This window comes from Lagenorhynchus albirostris, chromosome 10 (genome assembly GCF_949774975.1).
Source record: "Lagenorhynchus albirostris chromosome 10, mLagAlb1.1, whole genome shotgun sequence".
Taxonomy (NCBI): domain Eukaryota; kingdom Metazoa; phylum Chordata; class Mammalia; order Artiodactyla; family Delphinidae; genus Lagenorhynchus; species Lagenorhynchus albirostris.
Window position 1 is genome coordinate 53274816 of NC_083104.1, and position 21196 is coordinate 53296011.

At 40.7% G+C, this 21196-nt stretch overlaps 1 pseudogene; it reads left to right on the forward strand.

The window, feature by feature from the left end:
- Nucleotides 1-14674: 14674 nt before the first annotated feature.
- On the forward strand, nt 14675-15548 carry LOC132528074 (nucleolar protein 56-like; annotated as a pseudogene).
- The last annotated feature ends 5648 nt before the right edge of the window (nt 15549-21196 follow it).

Consider the following 21196-nt stretch of genomic DNA (forward strand, 5'->3'; position numbering starts at 1 on the left):
ATGACATTTTTCTTTTCTTAAATTCCATATATATGTGTTAGCATACAGTATTTGCTTTCTCTTTCTGACTTACTTCACTCTGTATGACAGACTCTAGGTCTATCCACCTCATTACAAATAGCTCAATTTAGTTTCTTTTTATGGCTGAGGAATATTCCATTGTATATATGTGCCACATCTTCTTTGTCCATTCATCTGATGATGGACACTTAGGTTGCTTCCATCTCCGGGCTATTGTAAATAGAGCTGCAATGAACATTTTGGTACATGACTCTTTTTGAATTATGGGTTTCTCAGGGTATATGCCCAGTAGTGGGATTGCTGGGTCATATGATAGTTCTATTTGTGGTTTTTTAAGGAACCTCCATACTGTTCTCCATAGTGGCTGTACCAATTCACATTCCCACCAGCAGTGAAAGAGTGTTCCCTTTTCTCCACACCCTCTCCAGCATTTATTGTTTCTAGATTTTTTGATGATGGCCATTCTAACTGGTGTGAGATGATATCTCATTGTAGTTTTGATTTGCATTTCTCTAATGATTAATGATGTTGAGCATTCTTTCATGTGTTGGCAGTCTGTATATCTTCTTTGGAGAAATGTCTCTTTAGGTCTTCTGCCCTTTTTCGGATTGGGTTGTTTGTTTTTTGTTACTGAGTTGCATGAGCTGCTTATAAATTTTGGAGATTAATCCTTTGTTAGTTGTTTCATTTGTAAATATTTTCTCCCATTCTGAGGGTTGTCTTTTGGTCTTGTTTATGGTTTCCTTTGCTGTGCAAAAGCTTTGAAGTTTCATTAGGTCCCATTTGTTTATTTTTGTTTTTATTTCCATTTCTCTAGGAGGTGGGTCAAAAAGGATCCTGCTGTGATTTATGTCATAGAGTGTTCTGCCTATGTTTTCCTCTAAGAGTTTGATAGTTTCTGGCCTTACATTTAGGTCTTTAATCCATTTTGAGCTTATTTTTGTGTATGGTGTTAGGGAGTGATCTAATCTCATACTTTTACATGTACCTGTCCAGTTTTCCCAGCACCACTTATTGAAGAGGCTGTCCTTTCTCCACTGTACATTCCTGCCTCCTTTATCAAAGATAAGGTGACCATATGTGTGTGGGTTTATCTCTGGGGTGTCTATCCTGTTCCATTGATCTATCTTTCTGTTTTTGTGCCAGTACCATACTGTCTTGATTACTGTAGCTTTGTAATATAGTCTGAAGTCAGGGAGCCTGATTCCTCCAGCTCCGTTTTTCGTTCTCAAGATTGCTTTGGCTATTCGGAGTCTTTTGTGTTTCCATACAAATTGTGAAATTTTTTGTTCTAGTTCTGAGAAAAATGCCACTTGTAGTTTGATAGGGATTGCATTGAATCTGTAGATTGCTTTGGGTAGTAGAGTCATTTTCACAATGTTGATTCTTCCAATCCAAGAACATGGTATATCTCTCCATCTATTTGTATCATCTTTAATTTCTTTCATCATTGTCTTATAATTTTCTGCATACAGGTCTTTTGTCTCCTTAGGTAGGTTTATACCTAGATATTTTATTCTTTTTGTTGCAATGGTAAATGGGAGTGTTTTCTTGATTTCACTTTCAGATTTTTCATCATTAGTGTATAGGAATGCCAGAAATTTCTGTGCATTAATTTTGTATCCTGCAGTTTTACCGAATTCATTGATTAGCTCTAGTAGTTTTCTGGTAGCATCTTTAGGATTCTCTATGTATAGTATCATGTCATCTGCAAACAGTGACAGCTTTACTTCTTCTTTTGTGATTTGGATTCCTTTTATTTCCTTTTCTTCTCTGATTGCTGTGGCTAAAACTTCCAAAACTATGTTGAATAAGAGTGGTGAGAGTGGGCAACCTTGTCTTGTTCCTGATCTTAGTGGAAATGCTTTCAGTTTTTCACCATTGAGGATGATGTTGGCTGTGGGTTTGTCATATATGGCCTTTATTAGGTTGAGGAAAGTTCCCTCTATGCCTACTTTCTGCAGGGTTTTTATCATAAATGGGTGTTGAATTTTGTCAAAAGCTTTCTCTGTGTCTGTTGAGATGATCATAGGGTTTTTCTCCTTCAATTTGTTAATATGGTTTATCACTTTGATTGATTTGCGTGTATTGAAGAATCCTTGCATTCCTGGAATAAACCCCACTTGATCATGGTGTATGATCCTTTTAATGTGCTGTTGGATTCTGTTTGCTAGTATTTTGTTGAGGATTTTTGCATCTATGTTCATCAGTGATATTGGCCTGTAGTTTTCTTTTTTTGTGACATCCTTGTCTGGTTTTGGTATTAAGGTGATGGTGGCCTCGTAGAATGAATTTGGGAATGTTCCTCCCTCTGCTATATTTTGGAAGAGTTTGAAAAGGATAGTTGCTAGCTCTTCTCTAAATGTTTGATAGAATTCGCCTGTGAAGCCGTGTGGTCCTGGGCTCTTGTTTGTCAGAAGATTTTTTTTTTTTTTTTTTTTGCAATACACGGGCCTCTCACTGTTGTGGCCTCTCCTGTTGCGGAGCACAGGCTCTGGATGCGCAGGCTCAGCGGCCATGGCTCACGGGCCCAGCCGCTCCGCAGCATGTGGGATCTTCCTGGACCGGGGCATGAACCCGTGTCCCCTGCATCGGCAGGCGGACTCTCAACCACTGTGCCACCAGGGAAGCCCTGTCAGAAGATTTTTAATCACAGTTTCAATTTCAGTGCTTGTGATTGGTCTGTTCATATTTTCTATTTCTTCCTGATTCAGTCTTGGCAGGTTGTGCATTTCTAAGAATTTGTCCATTTCTTCCAGGTTGTTCATTTTATTGGCATAGAGTTGCTTGTAGTAATGTCTCATGATGTTTTGTATTTCTGCAGTGTCAGTTGTTACTTCTCCTTTTTCATTTCTAATTCTATTGATTTGAGTGTTCTCTCTGTTTTTCTTGATGAGTCTGGCTAATGGTTTATCAGTTTTGTTTATCTTCTCAGAGAACCAGCTTTTACTTTTATTGATCTTTGCTATCGTTTCCTTCGTTTCTTTTTCATTTATTTCTGATCTGATTTTTATGATTTCTTTTCCTTCTGCTAACTTTGGGGTTTTTATGTTCTTCTTTCTCTAATTGCTTTAGGTGCAAGGTTAGGTTGTTTATTCGAGATGTTTCCTGTTTCTTAAGGTGGGCTTGTATTGCTATAAACTTCCCTCTTAGAACTGCTTTTGCTGCATCCCATAGGTTTTGGGTCGTGTCTCCATTGTCATTTGTTTCTAGGTATTTTTTTTATTTGCTCTTTGATTTCTTCAGTGTTCACTTGTTATTAAGTAGTGTATTGTTTAGCCTCCATGTGGTTGTATTTTTTACAGATCTTTTCCTGTAATTGATATCTAGTCTCATAGCATTGTGGTCAGAAAAGATACTTGATAAAATTTCAATTTTCTTAAATTTACCAAGGCTTGATTTGTGACCCAAGATATGATCTATCCTGGAGAATGTTCCATGAGCACTTGAGAAAAATGTGTATTCTGTTGTTTTTGCATGGAGTGTCCTATAAATATCAATTAAGTCCATCTTGTTTAATGTATCATTTAAAGCTTGTGTTTCCTTATTTATTTTCATTTTGGATGATCTCTCCATGGGTGAAAGTGGGGTGTTTAAGTCCCCTACTATGAATGTGTTACTGTCGATTTCCCCTTTTATGGCTGTTAGTATTTGCCTTATGTATTGAGGTGCTCCTATGTTGGGTGCATAAATATTTACAGTTGTTATATCTTCTTCTTGGATTGATCCCTTAATCATTATGTAGTGTCCTTCTTTGTCTCTTCTAATAGTCTTTATTTTAAAGTCTATTTTGTCTGATATGAGAATTGGACTCCAGCTATCTTTTGGTTTCCATTTGCATGAAATATCTTTTTCCATCCCCTTACTTTCAGTCTATATGTGTCTCTAGGTCTGAAGTGGGTCTCTTGTAGACAGCATATATATGAGTCTTGTTTTTGTATCCATTCAGCCTATCTGTGTCTTTTGATGGGATCATTTAGTCCATTTACATTTAAGGTAATTATCGATATGTATGTTCGTATTCCCATTTTCTAAATTGTTTTGGGTTCATTATTGTAGGTCTTTTCCTTCTCTTGTGTTTCTTGCCTAAGAAGTTGCTTTAGCGTTTGTTGTAAAGCTGGTTTGGTGGTGCTGAACTCTCTCAGCTTTTGCTTGTCTGTAAAGGTTTTAATTTCTCCATCAAATCTGAATGAGATCTTTGCTGGGTAGAGTAATCTTGGTTGTAGTTTATTCCCTTCCATCACTTTAAAGATGTCCTGCCAGTCCCTTCTAGCTTGTAGGGTTTCTGCTGAGAAATCAGCTGTTAACCTTATGGGGATTCCCTTTTGTGTTATTTGTTGTTTTTCCCTTGCTGCTTTTGATATGCTTTCTTTGTATTTAATTTTTGACAGTTTGATTAATATGTGTCTTGGCGTATTTCTCCTTGGATTTATCCTGTATGGGACTCTCTGTGCTTCCTGGACTCGATTAACTATTTCCTTTCCCATATTAGGGAAGTTTTCAACTATAATCTCTTCAAATATTTTCTCAGTCCCTTTCTTTTTCTCTTCTTCTTCTGGAACCCCTATAATTCGAATGTTGGTGCCTTTAATGTTGTCCCAGAGTTCTCTGAGACTGTCCTCAGTTCTTTTCATTCTTTTTTCTTTATTCTGCTCTGCAGCAGTCATTTCCACTATTTTATCTTCCAGGTCAGTTATCCGTTCTTCTGCCTCAGTTATTCTGCTATTGATCCCATGTAGAGTATTTTTCATTTCATTTTTTGTGTTGTTCATCATTGTTTGTTTCATCTTTAGTTCTCCTAGGTCCTTGTTAAATGTTTCTTGCATTTTGTCTATTCTGTTTCCAAGATTTTGGATCATCTTTATTATCATTATTCTGAATTCTTTTTCAGGAAGACTGCCTATTTTCTCTTCATTTGTTAGGTCTGGTTGGTTTTTATCTTGCTCCTTCATCTGCTGTGTGTTTTTCTGTCTTCTCATTTTGCTTATCTTACTGTGTTTGGGGTCTCCTTTTTGCAGACTGCAGGTTCGTAGTTCCTGCTGTTTTTGATGTCTGTCCCCAGTGGCTATGCTTGGTTCAGTGGGTTGTGTAGGCTTTCTGGTGGAGGGGACTAGTGCCTGTGTTCTGGTGGATAAGGCTGGATCTTGTCTTTGTGGTGGGCAGGTCCATGTCTGGTGGTGTGTTTTGGGGTGTCTGTGGACTTATTATGATTTTAGGCAGCCTCTCTGCTAATGGGTGGGGTTGTGTTCCTGTTTTGCTAGTTGTTTGGCATAGGGTGTCCAGCACTGTAGCTTGCTGGTCGTTGATTGAAGCTGGGTGCTGGTGTTGAGATGGAGATTTCTGGGAGATTTTCACTGTTTGATATTATGTGGAGCTGGGAGGTCTCTTGTTGACCAGTGTCCTGAAGTTGGCTCTTCCACCTCAGAGGCACAGCACTGACTCCTGCCTGCAGCACCAAGAGCCTTTCATCCACACGGCTTCGAATAAAAGGGAGAAAAAGTAGAAAGAATTAGTAGAAGTAGGAAGAAAGAAAGAAAGGAAGGAAGAAGAAAAGGAAAGAAGGAAAGAAAGGAAGAAAGGAGGGAGGGAGGGAGGAAGGAAGGAAGGAAGGAGGGAAGGAAGGAGAAAAGAAAGAAGATAAAGTAAAATAAAATAAATTAAAATATAATAATGTTATTAAATTGAAAAATAATTATTAAGAAAAAAGATTTAAAAAAATGTACATATAGAACCTTAGGACAAATGGTGGAAGCAAAGCTATACAGACAAAATCTCATACCGAAGCATACACATACACACTCATAAAAAGAGGAAAAGGGGAAAAAATCATAAATCTTGTTCTCAAAGTCCACCTCCTCAATTTGGGATGATACGTTGTCTAAAGGAGGGAAGGAAGGAAAGAAAGAAAGAAAGATAAAATAAAATAAAGTTATTAAAATAAAAAGTATTATGGAAAAAAATTTTTAAAAAAGTGGACGGATAGAACCGTAGGACAAATGGTGCAAGCAAAGCCATACAGTCAAAATCTCACACAGAAGCATACACATACACACTTACAAAAAGAGGATAAGGGGAAAAAATCATAAATCTTGCTCTAAAAGTCCACCTCCTCAATTTGGGATGATTCCTTGTCTATTCATGTGTTCCATAGATGCAGGGTACTGTGAAGTTGATTGTGGAGCTTTAATCTGCTGCTTCTGAGGCTGCTGGGACAGATTTCCCTTTCTCTTTGTTCTCACAGCTCCCAGGGCCTCAGCTTTGGATTTGGCCCCACCTCTGCGTGTAGGTCGCTGGAGGGCATCTGTTTTTCGCTCAGACAGGACGGAGTTAAAGGAGCCGCTGATTCAGGGGGCTCTGGCTCACTCAGTCCGGGGGCGGGGGGCGGGTGGTATGGAGTGCGGGGCGAGCCTGCGGTGGCAGAGGCCGGCGTGACATTGCACCAGCCTGAGGCGGGCCGTGCGTTCTCCCGGGGAAGTTGTCCCTGGATCCCGGGAACCTGGCAGTGGCGGGCTGCACAGGCTCCCCAGAACGGAGGTGTGGATAGTGACCTGTGCTCACACACAGGCTTCTTGGTGGCGGCAGCAGCAGCCTTAGCGTCTCATGCCCGTCTCTGGAGCTCCTTTAAGCAGCGCTCTTAATCCCCTTTCCTGGCGCAGCAGGAAACAAAGAGGGAAGAAAAAATCTCTTGCCTCTTCGGCAGCTCCAAACCTTTTCCTGGACTCCTTCCCGGCTAGCTGTGGCACACTAACCCCTTCAGGCTGTGTTCAGGCCGCCAACCCCAGTCCTCTCCCTGCGCTCCAAGGAAAGCCCGAGCCTCAGCTCGCAGCCCCGCCCGCCCCAGCGGGTGAGCAGACAAGCCTCTTGGGCTGGTGAGTGCTGGTCGGCGACGATCCTCTATGCGGGAATCTCCCCGCATTGCCCTCCGCACCCCCGTTGCTGTGCTCTCCTCCGTGGCACCGAAGCTCCCCCTCTCCGCCACCCGCAGTGTCCGCCCGCGAAGGGGCTTCCTAGTGTGTGGAAAACTTTCCTCCTTCACAGCTCCCTCCCACTGGTCCAGGTCCGGTCCCTATTCTTTTGTCTCTGTTTTTTCTTTTTTTCTTTTGCCCTACCCAGGTATGTGGGGAGTTTCTTGCCATTTGGGAGGTCTGAGGTCTTCTGCCAGCGTTCAGTAGGTGTTCTGTAGGAGTTGTTCCACGTATAGATGTATTTCTGGTGTATCTGTGGGGAGGAAGGTGATCTCCGCGTCTTACTCTTCTGCCATGTTCCCCTCGTCCCCCCAGTGAGTTTTGCAACCTACAAGTTTTGATAGATACAATTTTCGTTGTAATTTAGCTATAAGAATTTTTACATTTCCATTATGAGCTTTTAATCCTCTATATTTTATCTTCGATTTGTTTCATAAACTGAAGCTCTTTTCTTCATCTTCCTCTCCCTTTTTTTTGGAGTTTTTCTGTATTTCCTTTCTAAGTTTTCACACTGATGATTAGCTCAATAAATTTCAGTCTCTATTTCTATTGTAAGCATTCATGGCTATCTATTCCCTCTAAATACAACATCTCCAGTTTTCCACAAATTCATTTCAGGAACTTCCTCATGTTCTAAACTCTTGCCATGTGAATTCTTGTTATGTGAATGCAAAAAGCAAATACATTCAATAAATATTTTTAAAAGACAGATTTGGAGATCTTCAGAATGTGGTTTGTATCTCTTAAGGTTCTTTCAGTTCCAAAAAGACAAGAAAGTCAAGAGCAATCTATTTAATAAAAAGGTAATTTAAAAAACCAGAGATATGGGTATTTTAAGAGTGTTTTCAGGATTGGCTTAATGAAGGCTCTGGGCTCTTTATGTTTCTTGGCTGTGGTTCTTCTTTGTTATCTACAACTTTAAACGCACTTTCCCTAGGAAGATCATTATAGTAACTTCAATCCAGAAATTAAAGAGCTGATTGGTAGCATCTTGGGTACAAACATGAGGATGAAAACCACAAAATAAGAAAATCCAAACAGAAAGCAGCCTAAGTACCTGACTGCATCACAAGGCTGCCAGAGACTTGTGCTTCTTGGTGCATAAAAAGAAACAAAAACAAACTATAGAAATGATTCCTGAAACCTACCATGTAAAAATATATAAACAATAAGGACCTACTGTATAGCACAGGGAACTGTATTCGATATCTTATAATAACCTATAATGGAAGAGAATCTGAAAAAGAATATGTATATAACTGAATCACTTTGCTGTACATCTGAAACTAACACAACATTGTAAATCAATTATACTTCAATAAATAAACATTAAAATAAAAAGAAACAACTCAGTTTTTAAAAGCTACTATATGTAAAGTTTCCCATTACTTGTTGCCAAACACAGTCCTAACTGAAAGCAGTTGAAAAGCACATAATCCAAGACTGACTCAAATTGTCTCAATCTGTACTCAGTGGATAGAGCTGTCACCACCTCTGTGCTCTCCCCAGGAGGTGGAATTGGCTTGGAGCTTTTGGAACAGGTTTAATCAAACCATACGAGGTGGATGCTGTAGATATTTTATTTTTAGGACTTTCAGGAGGTCAGATCTTTTTCCTGAAATCAGGTTGCTGCCTAGGAAAGGAAAGCAGGTGTTTGGGAATGTAATTAATGCATGAAGTTTAGAATTTCCTCCCTGAAGGAGTGGCTGTATCCCACGGAGTCATGTATGAAGAGTATAAATGAGATTGGGGAGAGTCGATAAATGATTCTGTTTGGCTGGCCGCTAGGTCATTTCATTATGGTCCATAAGACACAGAGAAAGACAGCCTAAAGAAAATTCAGGGTGGCTACAGCTTACAAAATTTCCTGCTCCATGTCTAATTAATGACTCTGCAGTTCATATAAATGAGAGATTTTACATTGACCACACAGCTGTAATGGAATATTTCACCGTCTTTTCTGTGCAAAAATGGCTATGTTCATCCTGTCGAGTGGAATAAGATGATTACCCTCACTCTTGTTGCATAATAGTTATCCCATCAACAAAACATGGTTTCACATCTTTCAAGGGGAGCTAAAGTACTAACATTTATTTCGAAATAAAAGGGAGACACTTACAAAGCCTTTCTGTATAAAATCCTTTAAGCCATTTAAATAATAAAAGTAGCATTTCTAAATTTACCTTTTGATAAGTTATAGTTAACATAAGGCTAAGACAAGTAAGTGGTAGCTTTGTTAAAAGGAGAAGAAATTTTGAACCAGAAATCTCTCCCTCTTCCTGCTCACACTGATTGTGCAAATGGCTGCAACTTTTTCCCTCTTCCAGTGTTCATGCCCTTAACAAGGTGACGTTATCACTTCTCCCATCAAGGTTGGAATCTAGAGCCCACTTATGGCAGTTTTAATATATAGCCCCACTATTCTCCCTTTTCCTTGAATCTGGGTGGTAAGGGTTTGACAAAAGGGATATGGCAGAAGTGATGCTATATCAGTTTCTGGGCTAAGCCTTAAGAAACTAGCAGCTTCCACAAAGATGTCTGCTCTCACCACTTCTATTCAGCATTTTGCTGGAGCCAAGGAAATTAGACAAGAAAAGAAATACAAAGTATCCAGATTTGAAAATAAGTACTGAACAATTGAAACGAAATTAATAAAACAATTGCATTTACAATAGCATCGAAAAGAATAAAATACTTAAATAGAAGAAGTGGAAGCTTTGTACACTGAAAACCATAAAGCCTTCTAGAAAGAGCTTAAAGAATATCTAAATAAACAGAAAGACATTCAGTGTTCATGGATCAGAAGACTTAATATTGTTAAGATGGCAGTACTCCCCAGATCTACAGAGTCAACATAATTCCAGCTATTTTTTTTCATAATTCAGCAAACTGATCCTAAAACTTATATGAAAATTCAAGGATTCAGAATTGCCAAAACAATTTTGAAAAAAAAACCCTCAAAACCCAAAGTTGGAAGACTCATACTTCCAGATTTTAAAGCTACAAAATTACACAAATTTTGTAGCATAAGGATACCACACATAAAAATTAGCTCAAAATGATCATAAAAACCTAAATATAAGAGCTAAAACTATAAAACTTTTAGATGAAAACATGAGTAAATCTTCATGATTTTGGGTTAGCCAGTGTTTTCTTAAATGTGATATAAATCACACCTCCTCATGGTGGTATATAATCCTTTTTATATATTTTTCTTTATTAAATACTCCTTGGGTGTGGCAAAAAAAAAAAGAAAAAAGAAACTAGCAGCTTCCATTTCCTGTCTCTAAGGATCCATCTCCCATGATGTAAGAAATGTAACCTGCCCCCTGAGAGTCTCACCTGGAGAGGAGTTTGCCAGCCATGTGACAGAGCCATCTTGGAAGTGGATCCTCCAGCCTTAGTCCAGCTGACATCTGGTGGAGCAGAGATGAATTGTCCCCACTGGGCCTTGACCAAATGACAGAATGGTGAGCAAAATAAATGATTGTTGTTTTAAACTAGTAACTTTTGAGGAGGTTTGTTATATAGAAATATAGATAGCTGGAATATTGCCCTTGAACAGGAGCTGGCTGGCCAATAAAATGTGGAAGAGGTGATGTATAGCCTATACCTGTACTTAAAAGGCCTTGGGAGCTTTGGTTCCATCTTGGTACCCTGCTTTTGGAGCCAGTTGGAGGATAAGGGACATGTGCCCAGCTGCCCTTTGCCCCAGCCAACAGGCCAACAGCAACCCTAACCTCCAGAAGTGTGAGACCATCTTGAACCAGTCAGCCTCCCATTAACTGGCCACAGATGCATGAACAAGCTAGTCAAAATCCACCAAGCCTGGTCCAGTCTAGAGCATCTTAAATATTTCTCTTACCTGAATAATCTTGGAGAGGCAGCACATCACCCCAGCAGGCCCTTCTTTACATTATGTGCAACTATTTGGTGCTAAACTCCAACCATGATATGTGTCCCTGAGGGAGTGACGTGAGGATATGTGTAAGGATAAATGATAAGGTAAGGAAAAAGAATATTTTGGTATGGCAAACTGAAGTAATAACTTTAAATAACTATTAATAAAAGAATGAATTTAAAAGCCAGAATACACAGACAATGAAATGCAATGTAGCACTGAAAACGAGTGAACTAAAACTACATGTGTAAGAGACAATCTAACAAAAATAACAGTGAAAAAATCAACTTCGGTGGCAAAGTGAAGCATTTTTCTCTTAGGCATCTAAGCTTTTTTAGCAGTTGGCCCTATAACTGGACACTGACATTTGGGTAAGCTACAAGGGAAAAGGTAGTGATCATAGCTTATTTGGTAGTTGAAATACAGATTTTATTATTTATGTAAGAGCATTTTCAACATTTCATCAAATTTATTCATATAAAAATAAAACTTATGCCTAATAAGCCATCTATCACAATCAATGAGCTATTGATATTTTAAGAGAGAATAATTCTTGACAAACCTGGGATGTATACAAATAGGCATATCAATGATGTTAGACTTCAGCTTTAATTTCATCAGTTTTATGAACATTACTCAGAATTTGGCTGCCCAATAAGATTTTCAGAAATTTTATTTAGTATATAATATTTATTTTGTGTATTCAGACTATATTTGTCCTCTATTCCCAAAGCCTCCGGCTCTGCTTGCAGGGCATGGTTTACTTCCAGTTCAGTCGATGCCTCTGGGAACTGGAGCACAACTGGGTGAACGCCTGATCATTCCTGAGAATCACATCACAGAGCTGACACAGGCTTAAAAGCTTGATTCATACTTACCTGCAGGTTGCTTCTGGAATTGTGACTTTCACTCTGTCAAAGCGTTCTGAAGATCTCCAAGAACTGATTACACCAGCTCAGGGTGTGTCACTCAGGGAAGTGAGTACTGTTCCTCACTTGCCATCTTCCACATCTGGTCTGCGACCGGATGCCAGTCCTTCTGAAAACTGGTCAGCCGAGCTCTTCCTTCCTCTGTAGTTTGCTTTGCTTTTGCCACAGATTAGATGAGATTACTGCCTCCCTGTCAGGGGTGAATACATCCTCGATCTTTGACCTGAGACTTCACAGTGCTTACTACTGCGGGAGGAGTATATGCCCTGCCCCCACCCTTAACTTGGGCTCTGCTAGGTGACTTGGATGACATGAGATGAGGTTGCTTGCATGGTTGAGCTTGTTGTTTTGCTCTTTTGTCATCACTATAGGAAGAATTTGTCCCAAATAGCCTTCAGTCCAAAGGTGGAGCAGATCTGAACCTACTCACTTCTGAGGCAGAGCCACTGTAGCCAACTTGCACACCTTTGACTGAGAAAAATAAATGTTTCTGAAAGTAGAATTTGGAGGGTTGTTACACAGCAAAAACTGACTAATGTAAGTTTCAAGTTGGGTCACTCAGAGCTGTGTAATTCCAAGTAGTCCATGAGCTGAGTAACTTTGGCAAATCTCTTCAACAAATATCTAGGGCAGCTATTTCACAATATTAAAATAAATTGAAGACATCCTATAGACCTAGTAAGTATGCTGCTTCCTCTTTTAGTACAGCTTTAATATAATACAGATTTGAATTTCTCCTTAGATGTTTATAGGCATTCTGTTTCTTTTCTCTGGTCAATGTGTAATTTTCAAAAACTTAAAAACATCATTCCCATACAAATATAGAATGAACACATGTCAACAGTTTAGTCAATTCATTAATGAGGGAACAAATAAGATAGGAAAACTGGTTCCAAGAGCATATAAGGTACAGTTATTTCTGTACATTAAGCAAAAGATTGTTAAAAGAAGGTTGCTAGGCTACATACAAAACTGGTTAATGCTCTACAGGGAAAGGAAACATTAACCTTTGAGGTTTTGTTTTATACTGGACTGTGGAAATGAATGAAGATCAACCAGACAAGCAAAGGTTATTGTTTGCTTGCTATAGCAAGGGAGTCAGCCATTATCACTTGCATTTTGGAAGAGACTCAATGGCAGGCAGAAGAGGAGGAGAAAAGCTTTATAGTGGAAAAAAGGGGAAGCTTTGGGTGTGCCCTGACAGAGGCTGTTGGCATGGGGAAGCCACAGGTGAGCTGAATAGAAGCAGGGCATCCTGTGTGATTGGTTGGGTTTATATTTGGCTTTCTCTGGTTGTTCTTAAGTTGGAAGCAGGGATAAAAATTAGAAAGCTGTTGGGCTTCCCTGGTGGCGCAGTGGTTGAGAGTCCGCCTGCCGATGCAGGGGACACGGGTTCGTGCCCCGGTCCGGGAAGATCCCACATGCCACGGAATGGCTGGGCCCGTGAGCCATGGCCGCTGAGCCTGCGCATCTGGAGCCTGTGCTCCGCAATGGGAGAGGCCACAGCGGTGAGAGGCCCGCGTACCGCAAAAAAAAAAAAAAAAAAAAAAATTAGAAAGCTGTCAATTATTGATCCAGTCTTAGCCATTTTGGACTGATTGTTACAGAGATTATTGTTTGGCTTCCTGGATTAGTACTAGAGATAGAGGTCTTACTTCTTACAGGTCCAATCTACAGCTATATGGCTTCCAGGGCTGGTTACTAGAGATGATGGATTGGTTTCCTGGGCTGGTTCCTGTAAGTTGTGGGTCAGAGTTCTGTTTTTATACACGGTCTGGCTACTGCCCATTTGTATATTCAGCCTCTCAGTAAAGAACTGTACAAATTAACATGTAGCTTCACAGTAGTTGAGCTCTATTCAAATAATAAGTTGTAAGTCAAATACAGGTATATTCTCTTAGGAGATTAAAAAGTCCCTTGTGTAGGCCTAATAAACAAAATTATAATATGACATTGAAAAGACATCCCATTGAAAAGTCATACTCTTTTCCTTATTTCCAAATTTTGGATAATGCTTGTCTTATCATTGTATATTAAGGAAGAACAGATACAGGAAATTGTGAGTAACCCATACAGTTTTGGAAAAAGTAGAAACTAGACAGGAAGTAGACAGAAGCACTGTAATTGTATCAGTATAAATTTAATACAGGAGGAAATGGCAATATTAGAAGAATCTATGTTAGGCACAGTTTGAGCAGCATTCTTCAATCTGCTTTACCCAGAGTAGGATTTATGTTCTTAAATCTCTGTTGGATTTATGTTCTTAAATCTTGGTTTGATTTACGCCGTGAGTCCATTTCTCAGTTGTTTCACAATCCAAGAGTCAAAGAGACAGATGTTGTCTATTTTCTCCTCACATCTTAACACTAATTACTTCCCACAATGTATCATTCAGTGAACTAGTTAAATAAGATTTATTTCAAAGACTCTCTTGATCAGTGATTCAAGGAAAACTGGACACACAGGCCTTTTCTTTGGACTTGAAATGCCCTCTTCCCCCTACCAGAGTAGCATCTGGCATAATTGTATTCAGCTTTGCAGTTTTTTGACCAAACTTCTAAAATTCTCAAATTCCTTACTGGAAGGTGGCTGGAACCTACTAACTCAATTGTGTTTGATAATTAGATAAAATATTTATTTTCCAAAAACAAAAGGGACAGCACTTCATGCCTTCTTTTGGGTATCTCTGGTGTTCTGTTATCTGTCTTTACCTACGTGTAAACTTGTTAATTCTGGTAGTCATCCAACCATCCACCAGTATTTCACAAGACAGAGGGATGGTATTGTTAATAAGAAAAAGTCTTCAAAATGTAATATTCAGTCCTGGTGTCTGAGCGACTCCCTGGGCCCAGCACAGGGACCAACTTTCCAGAGCCCTGAAGACAAGGGGTAACACCCCAAAATATGGACTCATTTTCCACTCTACCTTCATTGGCCAAGCAGCTGCCAAGAACAAAGGCCGCATCTCCCGATACCTGGCAAACAAATGCAGTATTGCCTCACAAATTGATTGCTTCTCTGAGGTACCTACCAGTGTATTTGGGGAGAAGCTTCAAGAACAAGTTGAGGAGTGGCTGTCCTTCTATGAGACTGGAGAGATTCCATGAAAGAATCTGGATGTCATGAAGGAGGCAATGGTTCAGGCAGAGGAAGCGGCTGCTGAGATTACTAGGAAGCTGGAGAAACAGGAGAAGAAATGCTTGAAGAAGGAAAAGAAAAGGCTGGCTTCAATTGCCCTGGTGTCTTCAGAAAACAGCAGTAGTACCCCGGAGGAATGTGAGGAGACAAGTGCAAGACCCAAAAAGAAGCAAAAGCAGAAGCCCCAGGAGGCTCCTCAGGAGAATGGAATGGAAGACGCCCATCTGTCTCCTCCAAACCCAAAAAAAAGAAATCTTTTTCCAAGGAGGAGCTGGTTAGTGATCTTGAAGAGACAGCTGGCAGTGGAAGTCTTACCAAGAGGAAGAAATCTTTCCCCAAAGAGGAACCAGATAGTGACCCTGAAGAGTCAGGAAACAAGAGGGTCCCCAAGAAAAAGAGGAAATTCTCTTCCAAGGAGGAGCCTCTCAGCAGTGGACCTGAAGAGGCTGCTGCCAGCAAGAGCAGCAGCTCCAAGAAAAAGAAAAAGCTCCGAAAGCTGTCCCAGGAAAATCAGAATGGACATTTCCCTAGTAGGGCATAACTTACAGAGATATTTCCCAGCCCATCCCCTATAGCCCAATAAAAATAAAAACAAATTCACAAGTCAAAAAAAAATGTAATATTAATTTACATACAAATTTAATTAACTGGCTTCAACCATGGTAAAAAAGAAAATCTATATTCCTACTTTAAATTTTATTTGAACTAAATTTTCTCAAATACCATTACTATGTAGTTTACTAATTCCTACAGTAGTACCATTTATGGCCAAAATGTCAACCACCTGTGTGTCCACTAGATGTCAGTGCATCCCCACACTGAAATTATTGGTAGAGTATCCATCTGGTGACAAAAAAAAAAAAATATGTCTGCATGAGAGGTCACATCCTACCTCCCTCTTATTGGCATGAGAGATACCACAACTAGACCAACTTTCCATTATTTTCCATACAGGACAGGATCAGATTGCTTTTATCATTGGCTGATTGACATCTGCAAACTTTGGTCTCAATAGACACTTGGTTTCTTCCCCCTTGTTAAGCATGGCTGTCTGCAATTGAATTTGGAGAGGTAATCTGCTTTGTTTTGCTGCCTGAAATTAACCATACAGAATGAAACTGAATGCCAGGATTAGGTGACACATATAAATCTGTCTTTCAGTCATCTGACTCATTTGTAATGACCTCCAGAGTGTGCCATTTCTCACCCGGTTGTTACAGCCATACTGCCTACAGTCACTTTATCTGAAACCCCTGAGACTCAGTCGCCTCCTTCCAACTCAGGCTCAGAGTCTGTGTAGAATGCACAGTATGTGTAGTACAATAGAGTCATGTGTTCTTGCCTTCACACGAGCAGGTGTTTAATAAGAGTGCCTTTGGTGCAGTCTCAGGAGTTCATGGTGGTGATAACTACAGGTTCAGAAACTCTTTGCATGGGAACAATTCAGACTGACAGTCTTTGAATCATATCTGGTTGAGTTAAAGGTGCATTTGCCAGAGGATGCTCTGAAGAACACTGGTCCTGTAGGATGTGGCTGGATGATACTAAAAGATCTAACAGAAGATCCTAAAAGGATTCCATGTAATACTCTGCAGGAACCCCAATCAGACATGTTTCTCTGTTGTAGAACTTCCAGCAGCTTTAGTGTTCTTGTGTGCATTATGAATATCCAAGAAGAGGTTACAACTTTTTTTAAAACCCTTTTTTAAAGGGTTTTACAACTTTTTTTAAACCTTAGAATAATTATTTGACAGTGTATCTTGCCAAACTAGTTGATTTTGAAATGTGAAAAAAGACTAAAAGACCTCTGGACTATAATAAGATAATCGTCTCATATTCCTCTTTCATCTTTCTCCTTCCTTCCTCCTCATATATTGAGAACGTGTTAATATGTCAGGTGCTGTGTGGGAACAATGTAATAATGGAGATGCCATACAAAGAACAAAGGGAATTACTAGGGCTTAGTTTTTCCAGTAATGTATCATCTTTGGATCTCAGTACACTTTTTTTTTTTTTTTTTTTTTTGCGGTACGCGGGCCTCTCACTGCTGTGGCCTCTCCTGTTGTGGAGCACAGGCTCCGGATGCGCAGGCTCAGTGGCCATGGCTCATGGGCCCAGCCGCTCCGCGGCACGCAGGATCCCCCCGGACTGGGGCACGAACCTGTGTCCCCTGCATCAGCAGGCGGACTCTCAACCACTGCGCGACCAGGGAAGCCCAGATCTCAGTACATTTTACATTTAGAAAGTTTCGAAGTTCACAAACCACCTGGAAGAGGTGGCACTGCCACTGGACACACGGCTCACAGGGAAGGAAATATCTCCCTATACATTCAGGGGAATCCTTTCAACTTGTACTGCAGTCTTTTAGTGAGGGATTGACAGGAAAGAGATTTAGCCAACAGGAATCTAATAGGCAAATTCAGACTTGTTGGTATGACAGAGGCAAATGTTTGAAACAGAATTAAGTGATCTAAAGACACTGCCTAGGGCTTCCCTGGTGGCGCAGTGGTTGAGAGTCTGCCTGCCGATGCAGGGGACAGGGGTTCGTGCCCGGTCCGGGAAGATCCCACATGCCGCAGAGTGGCTGGGCCCGTGAGCCATGGCCGCTGAGCCTGCGTGTCCGGAGCCTGTGCTCCGCAACGGGAGAGGCCGCAGCAGTGAGAGGCCTGCGTACCGCAAAAGAAAAAAAAATAAAAAATAAAAATAAAGACACTGCCTAAAAAAAACCACACAAGGAGAGACGTTAGAGGCAAGAACCAGGGTTAAAATGCAGAAAATTAAAAGCCTGCATGGAGCTCACAGTGTCCAGTGGCAAGCAAGGCCTTAAGACTGAGAGGATTCCTCGTTTGATGCTTCTCTCTTGTGACAACATGAGGGCTTAAAATGCTCACTGAAACTTGAATGAGGCAAATCTTAGGTTGGTAAATATAGATGCTGCAAGGTCGGAGCTGGGCCTCCCCTCTCCTGCAAATGTTTGCGTGATGGGCACCATCTGCCCTCCAATCATCAATTTATCCCCATCGTCCTGTCCTGGGGATTGAGAACTCTTCCCTCTTCTCTTTTCACAGATTTCTAGCATTTTCTCATAGAAGTGCAGAGAAGGGGTGTGGAGAAGTCAGGGCACAACGCTGTCTTTGGGAGGACACTTGGAAGATGGCTAGATCATTAGACTGGGCTGTTTCAGGTAGAGGGATGAAAGTGTGTCTTGACCTTCAACCAGTGGCCATGGGAGGTGAATGATAAAGTTAAGGCTTTGATAATCATCCATGTGTAAGCCTCACTTCATCAGCTTAAAGAAAAAAATGAAATCGCTTTTTAAAAACTTTCCTTGAAATTATGATATACATACAGAAAATTGGGCATAAGCGTAAATCTTGAGGAATTTTCACAAACAGAAATGTACCCTTTTAACTAGTACCCAAATCAAGAAAGAAAACATCACCAGGGCCCCAGAAGTCCACTTTGGTTCGCTTTCACTCATTACCCCATGCCAAGAGCAACCACAATCCAACTTATAACAGCACAGATTAATTTTGCCTGTCTTTGAACTTCATATAAACGGAATCTTACAATTTGTGCTCCTTTGTATGTGGTCTCTTTTATTCAGCATTGTATTTGTGAGGTTCATCTTTACTGTGGATTGCTCATTCCCATGGGTGTAGAAAATTTTATCCTGTAAATTGTTTACCATTTATTCACCTATTTACTGTTGAAGGATGTGGCAGTGATTTCAGTTGGGGGTGATGGGAACAGTGCTGCTATGACCATGCTTGCACGTGGTTTCTGGAGAATGTGTAGATGGGTCACGTTTCATTAAATGTTAAATCTATTGGCACAGAACCAATGGGATCTGATTAAGAAAAGTCCATCCTTCACTATCTCAGATCACATTCCCTAGGCAAGTCCAAGGACAGCAAAAGCTCAGCACCACCACCTTGCAGAGGAAAAGCAGAAGTTCTAGCACATCTGCCTCTAACACTGCTCTCAGCTGCCCTTTGAGGTGGTGTCTGCTGCAGCGCATCACACACTGCATCTGGCCACAGGAGACAAGGTCTCCGCATTATAGAGTCACCACTGTACAGGGCGATCAAACAAATTTGCTCACAGGACTGGTTCTTGCCATGTGTACACACAAACAGCCCCACCTGCCCCAGCCCTTCCTCCTTTTCCTGCCCATGAGCCAGGGCAGCTAGATCAGGTGAAGTTTGGGCCCCACATTCTCACACAAAGTGTTCATAACCAAATATTCTCTAGTCTATGCCTAGAAATAGGCTTGCTTTGGAATCTGAGTCTCAGTTTAGATTCCCCATGGTTATGATGAGTACTTCAGAATTCTCTGTTGATAGTTCCTGCCACCTGATCTCTGCCAGTGCCACATTCAATGTGTCTATACACCTTGACACTTAACAGGAAGGGGGCCTTGAGCTTGCTCGCATTTCTCCCAGAATGCTCCTTGAGTCCCCCGACAGTGAATAGATTCAAAAAGGAATGGAGGGCTTCCCTGGTGGCGCAGTGGTTGAGAGTCCGCCTGCCGATGCAGGGGATACAGGTTCGTGCCCCGGTCTGGGAGGATCCCGCATGCCGTGGAGCGGCTGGGCCTGTGAGCCATGGCGGCTGGGCCTGCGCGTCTGGGGCCTGTGCTCCGCGGCGGGAGAGGCCACAACAATGAGAGGCCCGCATACCGCAAAAAAAAAAAAAAAAAAAAAAAAAAAAAAAGGAATGGAAGGGAGGTACCATCTAGCTCCATCTGCAATCAGCTCTAAGCTCTGGGCCTTTGCAAAACTGAAACATTTTCTAACAGAACAATGGGTACCTGTTTTCCATTAGTACAATTAAATGGAAAAAAGAATATCTTCATCAAGGTGACCTAATATTGACTGATAGAAAGCAAATTGCAAAAGGATAACTTTACGCAACATAATACCATTTGTGTGAAATTTAAAACCCCAAGAAACATTGATATATTTTATTGGCAACAGTTAAAAATAAGCCTGAGAGGGCTTCCCTGATGGCGCAGTGGTTGAGAGTCCGCTTGCTGATGCAGGGGACACGGGTTCGTGCCCTGGTCCGGGAAGATCCCACATGCCGCGGAGCTGCTGGGCCTGTGAGCCTGTGCTCCGCAACGGGAGAGGCCACAACAGTGAGAGGGCCGCATATCGCAAAAAATAAAAAATAAAAAATAAGCCTGAGAATGGAACATACCAGTCTCAGGATGGTGGTGACCTCTGGAAAGGTGTGGGTGGTAGGGTTTGGCAGGAGACATTAAGTGCATTTGTGACATTTTTTCCAGAGTAATCCAAAGCAAATATAGCAAAATAGTCATGTCTCTTAAATACTGGTGGTAGATTCATGGATGGTTGTTATATTATTTTCTGAACTTTACATTTGAAAGATTTCATAATTTTTAAATTAAATTTTAAAGTTTTTCTTGTATATACTTCTCCAATACTAAGCTGAAAATGTGAAGTAGAAAAAGCAAGCAAAACTGTATACTGTATATAGCGTGACCCCAACCCTGTGCCAAAAAGTGAAAAGAAAGGAGATTAAAAAACAAATCATAATAAAAGGTTAGCAGTTATTTCCAGTTGGTGGTACATGTGTGCGCACCTGCATGTGATACAGAGATAGCATGTGTGTTTTTCTTTATATCCCTTTATTTTCCTAATTACTGAAGGAAATTATGCCAAATGTGGCATAAAATTACTTTGAGCTGAAGACAGACATTTGAGAATCAACAGATGCAGAGGAGGGTCTGTCTGAACCCCACTCCCCTTTATTTGTCTAAAAGTAGAATCTTCCAAAAGAATTCAATTGCCATAAATCCCCCTTCTAAGGAGGTTTCCTATACTGGGGAAAATGAGAAGCTGGCATTGGGATGAGGAATTGCAAAAGCAAACATTGTTACGAAACCATCATACCTCCCCATCTACTCTCCTAGAGTACTGTTTTTCTTTCCCCAAAGTCATTCATTTTCTCCTAAGTGCCCTTTCTCCCCCTCCTCTTCTCCTGGTAAGATGGTATATAAGCCCCAAATTCTAACTTCTTCTTTGAGCCACATTTTCTGGAAGCTCCCATGTACTTATGTGAATAATCTTTGTCTTTTCTTGGGTTAATGTGTCTTTTGTGTTTAATTTGCATGCCCCTAATTATTAAACATAAGTGAGAAAAGAAGTTTTTTTCTTGCCAACTTTATCTATCTAATTATTTACCTAATTGTTAACTAGTACAAATGAGGGATGGGG